This window comes from Danio rerio, chromosome 18, assembly GCF_049306965.1.
Source record: "Danio rerio strain Tuebingen ecotype United States chromosome 18, GRCz12tu, whole genome shotgun sequence".
NCBI classification, from domain to species: Eukaryota; Metazoa; Chordata; class Actinopteri; order Cypriniformes; family Danionidae; genus Danio; species Danio rerio.
The window spans coordinates 11,472,824-11,489,236 of record NC_133193.1 but is presented as its reverse complement, the minus strand read 5'-3'; the positions used below and the strand labels follow the sequence as shown (position 1 = coordinate 11,489,236).

Here is a 16,413-nt window from a genome sequence, read left to right as displayed (position 1 = left end):
CACAAACATGGTAAAACAACCATAATAATATTATGTGTAGGTCTACAGTTGGTTAAAATGCTCAATTTTGAATAGACTTTGAATGGTGGACTTGAACAGACTTTAAATTTGTCCTGGTTGTTAATGCACAGTAATGTGATGACATCAGAATACAACTATTTATAATTCTGACGTTGAATTAGAATGGTTAAGTCATATATTTACAATCTGTTGTTGAGGACATTATTAGACCATTTATTCACTGGTAAAATCAGACATTTGTCATTATCAGATTCCCTCTTGCATTATATTAAACATAGGCTAGAGTAGTTATAGTGACACTGTTGTTGTACCCATCTGAGCCTGGTTTCTCATAGGCTTTTTTTTTTTCTTTACTTTTGCCAACTGGTGAAGTTTTTTCCTCGCCGCTGTCGCCACTAGATAGCATGGTTCTGGATCTGTAAGCTGCGCATCGATGGATTAGCTCTTTAGTGTTTGGACTCACAGTAGTGATTATTAAACCACACTGAACTGAGCTAAACTGAACTGAACTTAAACTTTAAAACTAAACTACACTATTTTAATTTACTATGAACTTTTATGTGAAGCTGCTGACACAATCTACATTGTAAAAGTGCTATACAAATAAAGGTGAATTGAATTGAACTGTTAAACAGTTATTCTCATGCACAACAATGAGTTAGCTTTGAAAGAAAAACATATTTAATGCTTGCCGTAAACATTACTCTAAAAATACTCTGCTTTCGGTGTCATTTTTACTGCTTAGTGCCGTTCATACTTCCGGCGCGGCTCCCAAACAATTGCTCTGTGCCACACACTTAATGTTATTCACAGCCTATGCAGGTTGTTTACTAAAGTAGATGTGCACGCGTCTATCATTAAGTAGGGCATACGCCCGTCTCTTTGGTAACAGCTCACAGTGAGCAGTGAACGTCACGTGTGATTTCGCAGCCGTGAATACATCATTACATGAAGACAGAAACTACGTTTTTGGGTGAATTATACCTTATAAATACAGCATTTGACACTTTCAACATTATTTAGAGGTGTCCATGTCACTGAGCAACCTATGTAGAACAACGTGAAGACTCGTGCGGCAACCTTTTCTTTAATATTGAACTTGAAAATATGATTGACAAAATCGTAAAAAAGCTGGATGTAGAGGCGTCAAATCAAGATAGTGACCTTTTTTCGATTCATTGTGCAGCTCTAATGTACAGTATAGAATATAAAGTCATGGTGCAGTGGAAAAAGAGTTAATATTGTGTATGACTCCCGTGAGCTTGGACGACTGCATCCATACATCTCTGCAATGACTCAAATAACTTAATAAAGTCATCTGGAATGGCAAAGAAAGTTCTTGCAGGACTCCCAGAGTTAATCAAGATACTTTAGATTTATCTTCAATGCCTCCTCCATCTTACCCCAGACACGCTCAATAATGTTCATACCTGGTAACTGGGCTGGCCAATCCTGAAGCACCTTGACCTCCTTTGCTTTCAGGAACTTTAATGTGGAGGCTGAAGTATGGGAAGGAGCGCTATCCTGCTGAAGAATTTGCCCTCTCCTGTGTTGTGTAGTGTAATGGGCAGCACAAATGTCTTGATACCTCTGCTGTTGATGTTGTCATCCACTCAGCAGATATCTTGCACGTGCCCCCTACTGAATGTAACCCCAAACCATGATTTTTCCCTCACCAAACTTGATTGATTGCTCTAAGAACGTTGGGTTCATGCTGGTTCCAATAGGTCTTCTGCAGTATTTGTAATGGTGGGGATGCAGTTCAACAATTGATTAGAAGTCAAGTTATTATTTGTTGCTTTTACAACTAGGACCGATGACAAGACTTTCGTCAGGTAGTGTACAATATCCAAAGAGTTATTTCTGAAAATTAAGCAATAGTTTGAACCTGTTTAGTAAAAGCTCCTTGACTTAAGAATTAAAAACAAGACAAAAACTCGAAGTAAAAAAAGCATGTTTTGCGGCACAGAGACCTCCAAGACAAAAAAAAGGGACTGATTTGAGAGAGAAAGCATGGCATATTCAAGACAGAAGATGACAGGGGAGGTGATTTCAGGTCACATGCCCTCAAAGACATCATGTCTATGAGACTAACTTTGGCTGCTGGCAAGGATATGGCACATTTAAAAGTCCACGTTCACCCTGGAGGCGAGAAGAAAGAGCCATTGGGTCAGCAGGACAGAGCTGAGGGCGACGACAAGATGAGATCTGTCTGTCAAAGCAGGTCTGAGGGACACAAATCCACAGCAGAGACATGTCACACTGCATAACATATGATCCATCTGTATCTCATGCTGAAAACATGGCATCTGATATCATTACTAACATTATAGCAGCTGTGAGTGTGTGAAAGTCTGGCTTAGAGGATGTTGCAGCTCATAGCAATTATAGTTAAATGTGTCCTGAAGTGATGTACATGAATGGCATATATTGTGCTTTTTTAATACTGTAGTTTACCATGGTTAAATTAAATTTTACTCTGTCTTAGAAGTATTTGAATGTAAAAAAACAAAAAAAATTCAAATAAATAAATAAATACATTTAATATTTACCATTTTTATTTCAAATTAGTTTCACAAACTTTTGTCATTGTTTTGGTTAGGAATGATGTGCCTTAGTACATTATCAGTACTGCATTTTATTGTACAAGTACTGTAGTTTAGGCTTTTATATAACCGCCAGCATAGAAAAATACAATATTATTATGAACTAAAAAAAAAGTTGAATAAGTTAAATAAAAAAAATAAATTATTATTATTTTTCAAATAAAGAAATTAAGTGTTATGTCCCTCTACTGTACATTTATCTTTTGCTTCAATATACTTTAAATATTCCATGTCTAAACTTATTATTTTAGATTAAATGTATTGTCTCTGCTGAAACAGTTGCAAGTTTCACCATGCAAATACACAAATTGAAGAAGTTTGGGATTTAATATTAACCCCCATGATAAAATAAAAGGTTAATTTTATGTGTGGAGTTTGCATGTTCTCCTTGTGTTCGTGTGGGTTTTCTCTGTGTTCTGGTTTCCCCACAAGTCCAAAGACATGTCGTATTAGGCTACGTGTGTTTGTGGAGAAACAAAATCCACTGGCTTTAGCGCAGTCTTGCACTCATGGTGCATCCAGCAGCAGTGAACACCCTTTCCTGCGGCTACAGGCCGAGATGTAGAGTTCTGATCTGGCTGATTTTGCAAGTTTTGGGTAGGATTGTTTGTTCAACTTCTACCAGTCAGGAACATCCATTTAATTTTCCATGACAGCAGTTTCAGTGTAGCGAATGGCCTCGTCTTTTTACCTGTCAGGTTGCGGTTTAGGGCTCTACCGTTATACGCAGTGTATGAGCGACCGCCTAAATACCTGGCTGGAATGACCGCTCCTTCTGAGCAAGTGACTGGCTTGACCGCCGTCAAAATTCACTTTTTTTAACTACTTTGTCATCATTTGTTACACCTTTGCAGGGATGGATTTTAATGCAGGGATTTGGATTTTTTCGGGTCTCTCTGGGTTCGGGCAAAGATCTTCAGCTCTAATGCAGACCTCTCGTTCATATTAACTACGTCTCCCTTCTGTTCAGTCGAAACCGGAAATACTGCCGAACCGCAGGACAATTTGGAGCGCGTCGCGTCACGTCACCTTTCCCTCTCCCCCTCCCTCTCTCCTCCACACTGTCCCGAGATGACAACCACACATACGTTTTTGTAGACATTAAATAAAGGATATTTAATACTTTATGATGGTAATACGGTATTGAAACAGACTGTGTTTATACAGACAGCTTGTTATAGCCACCCCCAAAATATAACACTGTGTATGGAAAGCATCGTCAATGCACCGTGATGCATCGAGATATCAAATTGAACCGAATCGATGGCATGATAATCGTAACCAAACCGAGCCGCGAGACCAGTATAGGTTCACACCGCTAGAGCATAGGCACAGCATTATAGACCTGTTGATTTCTGACAATCATTGACTTAGTATGATATAATCTAGCAGCTAAATCAAACTTTATGTATGAGCAAGCATGGGGTGGCGTAATATCACTTAAAGGAAATTACAGTTATATCCTCTTATCCAAGAACCAGAACTGGTGAGGATGCGTGCGTGAGCAGATGTAACTGGCCAGCATACTGACTTTAGGTGACTTCGGGTAAGCGATAAACCATCAAAAAAAAAAAAATTTGATGTTTAGAAAATATTCAAATATCTTGATTCATTCCTCATTTATGGATGAGTTCCTTATTAGGAACACATTCGAAATGTAATGATCACTTGAAGTCATATATTTGGAGCGGGAAACAAATTAAAATAAATTCTAACAAATGAAAATATTTATTTCACCTTCATCTATGCTGTTAGCTCTGTCATAGGACTAATACATGAACCTTTTCATAAAATACCTCCATAAAAAAGGAAATGAACAAATACTGGACTGTCTTTTACAGGTAGTGAAATAAAATTACAAAAAAACACTTAATATAAATGTTCTTTAAATCTTAAAAATGCCATTTCGGATCACTCCACACCACCTAAAATCTGAAATAAGGCATATAAATTTGAATGGCATCCCACAGAATCATCAAACACTATATAATCTGCTCAACATGGTGGGAACCGGTAATCGTTACCCAACACTCATACAATCCACACACAATTTACACAATTCTCTTCAAACATCAAAGCACAAGCGAGCTTCTCTCATCCTGTCCATCAGCAGTGTAAACGGCCCCAAGACTCCTTCAAAAGTGCAAATAAAACCTTTTTTCTTTTTTCCTTTGGCTTGCAAATACCTTAATTCTCCATAGGGTTCAGAATGTCTGATTTGACTGAGAGGCTTGATTGTTGTGCAGGGAGGCTCTTTTTCTCTACTCTTTGCCTCTGTGTGGCTCAGGGCTGTTTCCAGCAAACACTCTTCAATGTGTAACCGCTTTCAATTAGCTGCAATATTCTCTCATTGCATTCTGACTCAGCTGCTCGACTATAGTACATACAAAGAAAAACCTATAAAACGACAGATTGATGTTTTCTCAATATATGAACAGTGATGTAATAACCTTGATTCTTTATGGCCAAATTTTTTTACATTTTAAAATTCCTGGTAGCCTTTTGGACAGGCACTCCTGAGTTCTTGGTAGCTAAAATAAATTTAAGTGGCCAGAATAGGCAATACATTATTTAAACAAATGAAAAATAAAAACAAATACATACATTTACTTATAAATAAATAAATGATATATATTGATTATAGAGTACAGTTGAAGTTTTCTATTAGCAAACTGGCCAATTTTGATACATTAATAAATAAGATAATTTTTTTTTTCTTTTTTAAAGATAGAAATAAATACATGTGAGTACAAAGTGAACAAGTTTATTTGTTTAATCACAATGCTGAACAATCTGCAATGATTTATTTATTAATTAGAGGTAACCACTGCACTTTATCAATCCAAACAACAAACTGACAAGCTTGTAGACGTGCTGATATTTAATAGTTCAATATATCATGATAATGAACATGCTAAATATTGATATCATGGGCACTTCCGACAACCTTGGGAAAAAAAAAATAAATAAATAAAAATAAATAATTAAATAAAAATAAATAATTAAATAAATAAATAAATTATATATATATATATATATATATATATATATATATATATATATATATATATATATTTTTTTTTTTTTTTTTTTTTTTTTTTTTCTCTCAAGGTTGTTATATATAGTGTTAGTTTGTGTTGTTAAAGTGAATGCATGCAAGCCATCAGCTTCTTTACTCTTAATGCTTCTTTACACACTTTGTACTATAAAATGATTATGGTGCAGTTTAAAGTAAAGTCTGGATCTGGATTCAGATTGGGCGGAATGAAGGGAAAAAAAGGATACAGTAATGAGTTCTCATTTCTGTCCAGCTGATCAGTGCATCTCAACATACGAAGATGATCTAAAGAAAACAGCTTAACAGTGGTGACCTGAGTTCACACCAGTTAGTGGATGTGTGTCTGTGTTTTCCATGAGATTTCTGACTACAGGCCAGTTTACAAGGTCATAACCCGTCAGTGTGAATCAAATCACTCCACGCAGCTATACACACTCACACACACACACAAATACAAGTCTTTTTTAGAGCAAGTCACTCACATAGTAATCTTAGTAATGCCTCTGGGTGACTATTTTCAGTATAATGTGTACAAATACAGAAACTTAATCAAGGAAATAAAATAAAATTATATGAATTAAAATAAAATAAATTAAAATAAAAAAAAATCTGATTTGACTGAGAGGCTTGATTGTTGTGCAGGGAGGCTCTTTTTCTCTACTCTTTGCCTCTGTGTGGCTTAGGGCTGTTTCCAGCAAACACTCTTCAATGTGTAACCGCTTTCAATTAGCTGCAATATTCTCTCATTGCATTCTGACTCAGCTGCTCGACTATAGTACATACAAAGAAAAACCTATAAAACGACAGATTGATGTTTTCTCAATATATGAACAGTGATGTAATAACCTTGATTCTTTATGGCCAAAATTTTTTACATTTTAAAACTCCTGGTAGCCTTTTGGACAGGCACTCCTTAGTTCTTGGTAGCTAAAATAAAATAAAATAAAATAAAATAAAATAAAATAAAATAAAATAAAATAAAATAAAATAAAATAAAATAAAATGCCGCAGTTGGTAGCACAAGTGCCTCACAGCAAGAGGGTCACTGGTTTGGCTGGCTGGGCCAGATGGCATTTCTGTGTGGAGTTTGCATGTTCTCCCCTTGTTCGCGTTGGTTTTCTCTGGGTGCTCCGTCCCACCGTTGTTTAATGTTGATTTTAGTGCAGTTCATAAAGCAAATTTTTGACAATCATAATAAATATTTTTTTTTTTTCAGTAAATATAAAACTTTATGTAACACAAAATGTAAGAGTTTTATCCCTCAACCAATTAACTTTTTTCTGTTTTCATTGTAGATAAAGATTTAGGCATTGTTTGCAGTACATTTGTCTTTTTAAAATCTAAATGTATACTTGAACACATTTAAAGGAATAATATATATATATATATATATATATATATATATATATATATATATATATATATATATATAAAAACTCACAATTTATTCACCCTCGAGTGGTTTCAAAACTTCCAAAACAAGTTTCTTTCTTCTGTTAAACACAAAAGAAGATATTTGGAAGTTGAAAACCTGTAACACTGACTTTCATAGTCAGAACAACAAATAACATGGAAATCAATACTTAATTTTCCAGTTTTTCTTCAAACTATCTTGTGCTAAACAACTCAAGGGTGAGTAAACGATGTCAAACTTTCCAGTTTAGAGTGATATATCCCTTTAAAAACATTTTTATTTAGGCATCAGATATTATAGATATTCCTCACCGCTGTCGCCACTGGCTTGCATGGTTCGGGACCTGTAGAGCTGCGCATCGATGGATTTGCTCTTCAGTGGTTGGACTCTCAGTGGTGATTATTAAACCACACTGAACTGAACTAAACTGAACTGAACTTAAACACTGAAAACTGGACTGACACTGTTTAATTTTTAATGATCTTCAATGTGAAGCTGCTTTGACACAATCTACATTGTAAAAGTGCTATACATATAAAGGTAAAATGAATTGAATTGAATCTAGTCCAACTTAATAAAATTACACATATTTCCTCTGTCAACTGTCAGAAATAAAAAATAATTTCTATAATAGTGTCTAAAAGGGTTTTTCCATGTAAGGTGACTGGCTCTTTTAAAGCCCCATATCCTTTCTTCCAGTCGCCTTAATATACATTTAATGCCTTCCATTAATAATTCAACAAACAGCATCCTTTCTTCACACTGATACAGACTGTAAAGACACTAAACAGGGTCAAATCCTCAGTAAATAGCCTTATTGATCAAAAAGCCACACTCTTCCTGTGATATAGATGACATTTAGATTAAGTGTGATCCGACTTCAACACTGAATCAGCCCAGCATTACAGGTTTTACTGGCCTCCCAATGGAGAAATCCAGTGCACTGCACACAGAGTCAGTAATCCAGCAACAAAAGCAGCTAAGCTGAGAACAATAATATCCTTAATTCAGTGTGTAGAGATTATTCAGTACTGCATCAGAGGTGGTCTGTAGAGGAGATGCAAGAGAGAGACTTTATGAGTAAATCACTTACAGCACCTGCAGAGCCAAGAGAAAAATACAAGCTTGTGCATCCTCCGTAGACAGAAAACCCTTGAGATGTCAAAAATTCAAACAATGAACCTTCCTAACAGTTTTTACACCCAAAAAAAAAAAGCACTGTAGTTTATTTGTGGGGTGTTTTTTCCGCCTCATGGAATTTTTCGACTCGAGTAAAAAAAAAAAAAATAATAACTTGTGGCAAATATTTATATTTAAGATTTAAATGATCTGCAAAATCAAGTTCACCCGTATTCGCGCACTTACATTGACATTATATGTAACTTGGTCCTGCAAATACTTAAATCTGCATTTGGTTTAACCCATAATTATGCATGTCTTATGGATTGTACTGCTCGTAGTAAATTCCACCCTGACATGAATGACATAGGCCAACAATATCATATTTACAGTTCTTGGAGCTTCATATGATTATAGTTAAACCACCAAAGTCACATGGAATATTTTGCCAAGGTTTTTCCCAGCAGGCACACAACATCATAAGACGTTATTATTAGGTTAGGTTCGTGACATCACTTGACCAAAATTCAATGTCTAGCCAGCATCCAAGAACAACGTTATTTTGATGTCCAATAATGACGTTAAATGACGTTGATAATTGGTTGATTTTAGGTTGTGTTGGAAAGTGACCAAAATCCAATGTCAAGCTAACATCTTAAACCAACGTCATATTGATGTTAAATAATGGCATTTATTCATCAGGTATTGGTTGATTTTAGGTTGGAAATTGATGTTGGGCTGATGTTGGATTCTGACGTTGACCAGATTTTCATTACCAAACAAAATGCAACGTCCCCATGACGTTGGGGTACAACATCAATCTGATGTCCTGTATCTGCTGGGTTGGTTCCTTTTTGGACCCTGAACGTCTCTTGACTGTTATATTCTATAGAGGATAGAAGAACTGACGTGGAAGATATAGGCCATCAATGTGTTCTTGGAGCTTCATAAGATCAAAGTTGAACCTCTAAAGTCACATTCAATGTTTTGTCAATATTTTTGGTTCCTTTATTTGTACTTTCAACATCTCAGAACTGTATCAGTCTATGGAGGATGAGGGAGCTCTCAGATTTCAGCGGCATATCTTGCTTTCCGAAGATGAGGAAATTGTAATGACATGAGGAGGAGTAATTAAAAACATTGAAAGCTTTAATAAAAACAGTTAATGGCCACACTTTCAAATTGAAGTGCACAAAATTTTAACTGTAATAATTATTTGAGTATTAAAAAAAAACTCTTTAGTATACTGAGCTCACAAAATAAAGCATTATGTGCCACTTTAGAACATGCAGACTAGCACAGATTTTAAAATGTTTTCCATAACAACAACAAAACTGCACATTATGCATAGGCTTGTGAATAATGAACAAAAAGAAAATATTGTTTGATAAAAAAAAACAAGTGTGTCATTTAATTATTTTTTTATGATTATTCATTTATGAAATTTATCATTTATGATAAAGACTAGTACATATTTCTGAAAAAAATGGCTATCCCAATATAGGGCTGCATGAAATTGCAAAAATCTAACATTGCAATAGTTAGTTTTTATTTTCAATATATACTGCTATATGAATATAATTTCACCAGATGATTTGAATATTTCTATTTTGAATGAGTTTCTAATTTTAGATTGAATGGGATGATTATGTAGTGGGTGTGCATCTGCAAAAAACTTTAAAAACAATCTACCAAACACGTATAAACACAGTAGAAAAAAATACAATTGATTGATACAATTGTTTTATCGTTTTCTGACAGTATTCAGGTACAGAAATTAAATAAAAATAATTTTATTAAATTAGTCATTATTAAAATTAAAATTCCTTATGCCTGAATGCTTTTAAAATCTCATACAGTCACATGCCTCAAAAACACATGCAAATGATAGACATGCAAATTATTTTTTGGATTTACTCTTTTTTTTTTAAGGTAAGTGGCTGCAAACAATGTATATGGACTGAAATTAAACAAACACATTAAATTGAGTAATGTTTAACTTAATTTGTTTGTTTAAATTCAGTCCATACAAGTTATTTGCAACCTTTAACCTTAAAAAACATTTAGTAAATTCAATGTATAATTTTTTTCAGTGTAACACTGACTTTGCATATCTTGGGATGTGACTAGTGAATGATCACATTGCAATATCAATACTGAAACTTTGTACTGTGCAGTCCTAATCCCCATTTAAAAAAATGATGATTTTGCACTTTTTTATTTGTTCACACTCTTGGTAAGGTTTAATTTGAGCTCCTGCTGGCTCATAAAAACGCAGTTTCAGTCTCAGAGCAGAAACACAAATCTACCCAGAGACATGTGAAGAAAAAAAAAACCACATGCACTTCAAACTGCCTTTGTGGACATAATCTGCTGAACTTGTACTCCACGGAGCAGATCACTCTTAAAGAGACACCTCAACATTTCTCCACCCATCATGGAAGACTCAGGGCAACAGCTAACGTTGTCATAGTAAAAATAAAATAAATAAATAAATAAAAACAGCAGCTCATTTTAGCAGGCAGGATTATCGGAATGTGCTCTTTCCTGATAAGTGGATTATTACGATATTTCTCCATTTCACTATGCAGGGTTGAAGCACATTAGGAAAAGCGTGTGTGTGGCGTCTGGATTACAGGACTGTGAGTGTATTGCTGTATTTCTGAGCAGGGAAGCCCTCACTCTGCACAGCCATAATCACACAGCAGCCTTCACCACATCACACACATCTCCACTCACGCCTGCAATATTAACATTTATATAAGCACTGCAATTTATAGGGATGATCAAGCAAATGCAGAGACCTCACAAATGTTCTTGGTTTACAAAAAAAAAAGTACCGTGGATGAACCAGTCTGTTGTGGTAAAGGCACTAAAGCTCTCAATTTACCAGTCAAACATTCCTACTCTAACTTTTGGTCATGAGCTTTGGGTTATGACCAAAAGGACAAGATCTTGGATATAAGTAGCCAAAATAAATTTCCTTCGCAGGGTGGCAGAGCACACCCTGTGAGGAGCTCCGAGTGGAGCTGCTGCTCCTCCACATCGAGAGAAGTCAGCTGTGGTGACTCAGGTATCTGTTTCGCATCCCTCCTAGACACCTACCTAGAGAGGTGTTCCAGGCATGTCCTACCGGGAGGAGGCCATGGAGAAGACCCAGGTCATGCTGAAGTGTCCAAGTCTCTTAGATGGCCTGGGATCATCTCGGAGGATAACCCCGGAGGAGCTGGTGGAAGTATCTGAGAAGAGGGAAGTTTGGGGTTCTCTCCTGAGACTGCTACCTATGACCTATTCCCGGAAGGAAGAAAGGAAGGTAGAAAGGGGTGGGAGGGAGGCAAGCAGACAGGCAGGCAGGAAGCAAGGAAGGAAGGAAAAAAGGAAAAAAAGAAAGAAGGAACGAAGGAAGGAATAAACAAAGAAACGAATGAAGGAAGGAAGAAACAAAAAGTCTTTCTAGAACCATTAAGATTTTAACATTATTTTTCAAAACTGGGGGCCCCTATGAAAAATGGCACGTTGCTTCCATACTGCACATGCGTGAGGTGTGAGCGGTTCAAAGACACTGCCAGTCTGCTATCAGAGTAGAGCTGAGGAAGAGGTAGGCAGTGTGTGCAAATAAGACTATGAAACACAGCTAACTCTGCGATCGTTGTTAAGAGAGGCTCTGTTCAGCACCAATGTTTGACGGAGAGCTCATCTGAAGTTGGGGCTAATGTAATCGTCATAGCAGCGTCAGCCAATGAAATATGTCCACAATCGGATACTGTCTGAGCTGGGGTATTTGCATTAAGTGATCTGATTGGCAGATGCTTCCGCTGCTGCTTGAAAAGTTGAGAAATTCCCAATTCTTGCAATGAGCAATGCTGCTGAAGCAGAGCCGGTGGACCCACAATTCAGTTCGGCAACGACTGACATCACCCAATCAAAAAGAATGGAAAGCTTTGACACTGACACTCCATGTGAATGGGGCGCAAGTCCGCCCCTGGCTATACATGTACATTTGGTTAAATTTGCCCTATTTTTCTTATATTACAAACAAAACTACACTATAGAACCTCAAAACTCTTCCTAGATGGTTTAGTTCTAATTACAGTACATTCAAAACCTGCTTCAATCAAATCAAGCAAAACACATGAATAAAAATGCATTATTATCGTCATCATCATTAATATTATTATTAATAATATTTAGGAGTGGTTTTCCCCAAAATAAAAATGATGTCAACATTGTCACATTGATATGTGTAATATTCTGCCAAAACACATTTGGCAGATGATAATGAAAGTGAAGACAGGAGGTTATTACACAAAATAATTATCATAAAGCACTTTATAATTAAGCTATGAACTTGTTGTGACCTAGCCAAATAGAACAAAAAAGTATATAACAATTGTAGAATTGCAGAAAAAGATATGAGAGACCATTTTGGTGCACATTTTTGAATGAAAAATAATTGTATGGCTTCAGAACACCTTGTAAATTATATAATTGTGATTACATCCATTATTAATAATATTATTATTACTGAAAAAAAAATATGTATGTATATATATATATATATATATATATATATATATATATATATATATATATATATATATATATATATATATATATATATATATATATATATATATATATATATATATAACTTTAATAATCCCTACATGATGTTTTGAACATCCTTTTTTAAATTCTCAATTTAAATTCTATTGAAGCAATAAGATAAAAGTCTGGAATGATATGAGAATGATACAGAATTACTTTTGCATGAACCATCCTTAAAAAATGTTATCTTTAATGCGCTGAAATTAATGCAGAGATCTTATTTTACATATCTGAAACTCTCCTAACATTGCAAATTACCTTTAATATATAGATCTTTGAAGCCGTGGAGCGAAAGCAGTCATAATGTTTATTTTCAGCTTTAGACTGTAAATTGCCTCTATCAGCAAGCGGCTATCTGAAAGCTCGCTTTCTCAGTTGAAGGGAAGTCTTGAATGTTGATTCAATGAATGAGAATGTTACAATAATAGTTTCTATGCGTGGTTATGTAATTGAAAAATAAGGAGGTTCAGGTAAAAGAAAATCTCCTCAAGGACGCACGGCCTGCTGAAGCATGGAATTGTAATTCATATTCATGCACCAGAGGAACAGTGGGTGGCTGTATATCTGAATTAAGGGGTGTGACTAAGAGACGCTCTCTCTTTAAATCGCTACATGCAGAAGCACGGGACAACATGCTGGAGACACAGCCTGATCACCACCTGACATTTCACCTCTGAAGCTGCCATCTCTAGTACATTCAAAAGCATGAGAATATGTTTAGAACACAATACAACATGCCTGCCTGAAGGACAAAGAGTTTGCGCAAGGTTATATTAAGTTTTAGCAGATTTGGGACAGACTAACAGACAGTAAATAGTTTTTTTTATATATATAGTTATATGGATTTTATTGAAAGAAAAACTAGGTGATGATGGATGGATGGATGGAGAACAGTTAAAATGATGGATGGACAGAAAAACAGTGGATGGACGGACAGAAAATAGTTGAACAGATGAATGGAAGGAGATAAAGCACGTACGGACAAAGTAGTTGGATGGATAGATGGACAGAAAAGTCAAATGGATGGATGAACAAATGGACAGAAAAATAGTCAAATGGATGAATAGATGGAGAGACAATAGATGAGGGAATGGATAGACAAAGTAGCTGGATGAATGGATGGACGAAAGGTCGGATGGATGGACGGACGGATAAAAAACTCAGATGGATGGATGGATAGACAGAAAAGTCAGATGGATGGAAGGACAGAAAAGTCAAACGAATGGACAGAAAAGTCAAATGGATGGATGGATGAACAAATAGACAGAATAGTCAAATGGATGGATAATTGAACAAATTAACAAATTAGTAAAATTTATGGATGGACAGAAAATAGCCAGATGAGTGAATGGATAGACAGAAAATAGTCAAATGGATGCATAGAAAATAGCTGGATGCATGGATGGATGGATGGATGGATGAAAAAGTCAGATAAATTAATGAATGGACAGAAAATAGCTAGATGGATGGATGGATGGATGGATGGATGGATGGATGGATGGATGGATGGATGGATGGATGGATGGATGAATGAATGGAAAAGAGTCGGATGGATGGACAGAAAGAAGTCAGATGGATGGACAAAATAGTCGAATGGATGAACAGAAAATAGTCAGACGGATGGACAGAAAATATAGTTGGATAAATGGACAAAAAATATTCGGGTGGATGGACAGAAAATTGTCAACTGGATGGATGGATGGATGGACAAAAAAATCATCAGATGGATGAATGGATGGAGAAAAAATAGATGAGTAAATAGATAGACAGAAATTAGATGGATAGATGGAAAGAAATCAGTAGGATGGATGGACAGAAAAGTCAGATGGATGAATGGACAGAAAATAATCAAATGGATGGATGGACAGAAAAGTCAGATAGATGGACAAAATAGTCCAATAGGATGGATGAATAAATGGAGAGAAAATAGATAAGTAAATGGATAGACAATAAAAAGACAGATGGATGGATGGAAAGAAAACATTAAGATGAATGGATGGACAGAAAAGTCGGATGGACAAAAAAAAAGTCAGATGAATGTATGGATGGAGAGAAAATAGATGAGTTAATGGATAGACAGAAAATAGCCGGATGGATAGACAGAAAATAGCCGAATGCATAGATGGAAAGAAAACAGTAGGATGGATGGACAGAAAATAGTTGAATGGATGGACAGAAAATAGTCACTTGGAAGGATGGATGGATGGATGGATGGATGGATGGATGGATGGATGGATGGATGGACAGAAAAGTCAGATGAATAGATGGACAAAAGTCGGATGGTCAGAAAATAGTCAGACGGGTGGAAGGATGAATAGAAAATAGCTGGATGGATGGATGGATGGATGGATGGATGAACAGAAAATAGTCAAAAGGATAGAAAGAAATGCTGGCAAAGAAAGAGTTAAGAATTCTGTTGTTTCAACTCATTATAAATAAGTAGTTTGAACAAGCAGCAAGTCATTTTCTAAGTGTAAAATGTGTGCTACAATGTTGAGTTTTATAGAAATGAATCCCCAATCAAACTGCAATATCTGTCCAAAAAATCTAAATAAAACAACGCAATTCCATTCTTCCCCAAATCACCCAGCACAGGCAGAAAGGTTACAATATACTGAGCAACACAAAAGCAACTCTCTCCTGTATAACAGAGGTCAGTGGCCAAAGAGGTTATCATTGTAGTTCTGCACGGGGAAGACATTTCCAGACCTCCAGAGACTGAGCGCATTGTACAACTGTCAAAATATCAGGATGAACAAAAGGTGTTTACAGTGGGACAAAGCAGAGAGAGCTTTGGAGGAGGTTTTTAGGAGACAGATGGCTGTTTTTCAGCTTTAAGAATTCATAAACAACATGCACCTTATTTTCATGCTGTGCTCTTCCCTGAACATGCTCAGCACGTACAGCGCCGTCAAAACACGTTCGCCGATGTGCCACTTTACAGGTGGCTTACGAGAGAGACGTTTTGTTTGTTTCATAAAAAGACCTTGAAAGTTTTGAAAGAGCTAAGGGTTTGTGGTTTCATATATTTTGGTTTTCTGCTCAATACCGTCATGTAATCATACCTTGTCCATCTGCTGCATGTATGAGGTTTCGCAATCAATGCAGTTTAAAACAGCAGAGACAGAAGTTGCATGTGTTTCTGCAACCTGCTCAAACTCCCTTGTCACAGCAGACTGAAGCATATTGCACACTAAACTGAAAAACACACTCGCTATCTGGCAAACGTCTGCTCTGATTTGAGTGGTTGACTGTACTTCAAGTGTTTAAGATCTGGTTATGCTAGGTTTTCTCCAGCTTAACCTGCATTTATTTTTTTTTTTTAGCTTTTGAACAATGCAAATCTTTAATCAAACACACACACACACGCACACGCACACGCACACACATTAATGCTTGTAATGCAGATGGATGATAATCTAATCCAGTTTAAATAAATCTAAAAATAAATGTAATAATGCACAAATAAAGGAAATTCTATCTGACAGCAAGGCATAACAACACTGCAGGATCAGAATCTTCAAAATTACAAACGACATTAAGATCAAACGATTAAATCTGATTAAACGGAACAAATTAATAAAACG

General features: G+C 35.9%; 1 long non-coding RNA gene across 7 annotated transcripts in view; it reads right to left on the bottom strand.

Moving 5' to 3' along the window:
• The window catches only part of LOC137488255 (uncharacterized), a 431,442-nt gene that overhangs the window by 378,308 nt on the left and 36,721 nt on the right, over positions 1-16,413 (bottom strand). The window contains exon 3 of one of the 7 annotated variants that reach the window (XR_012393965.1): positions 7,624-8,146. The exons of 4 other annotated variants lie outside the window; for them this stretch is intronic. This is a non-coding gene — a long non-coding RNA (uncharacterized lncRNA). Of the gene's footprint in view, positions 1-7,623; positions 8,147-9,348; positions 11,507-16,413 lie in introns of those variants that run through there. 2 more of the 7 variants (XR_012393971.1, XR_012393970.1) reach the window with 2 other exon arrangements.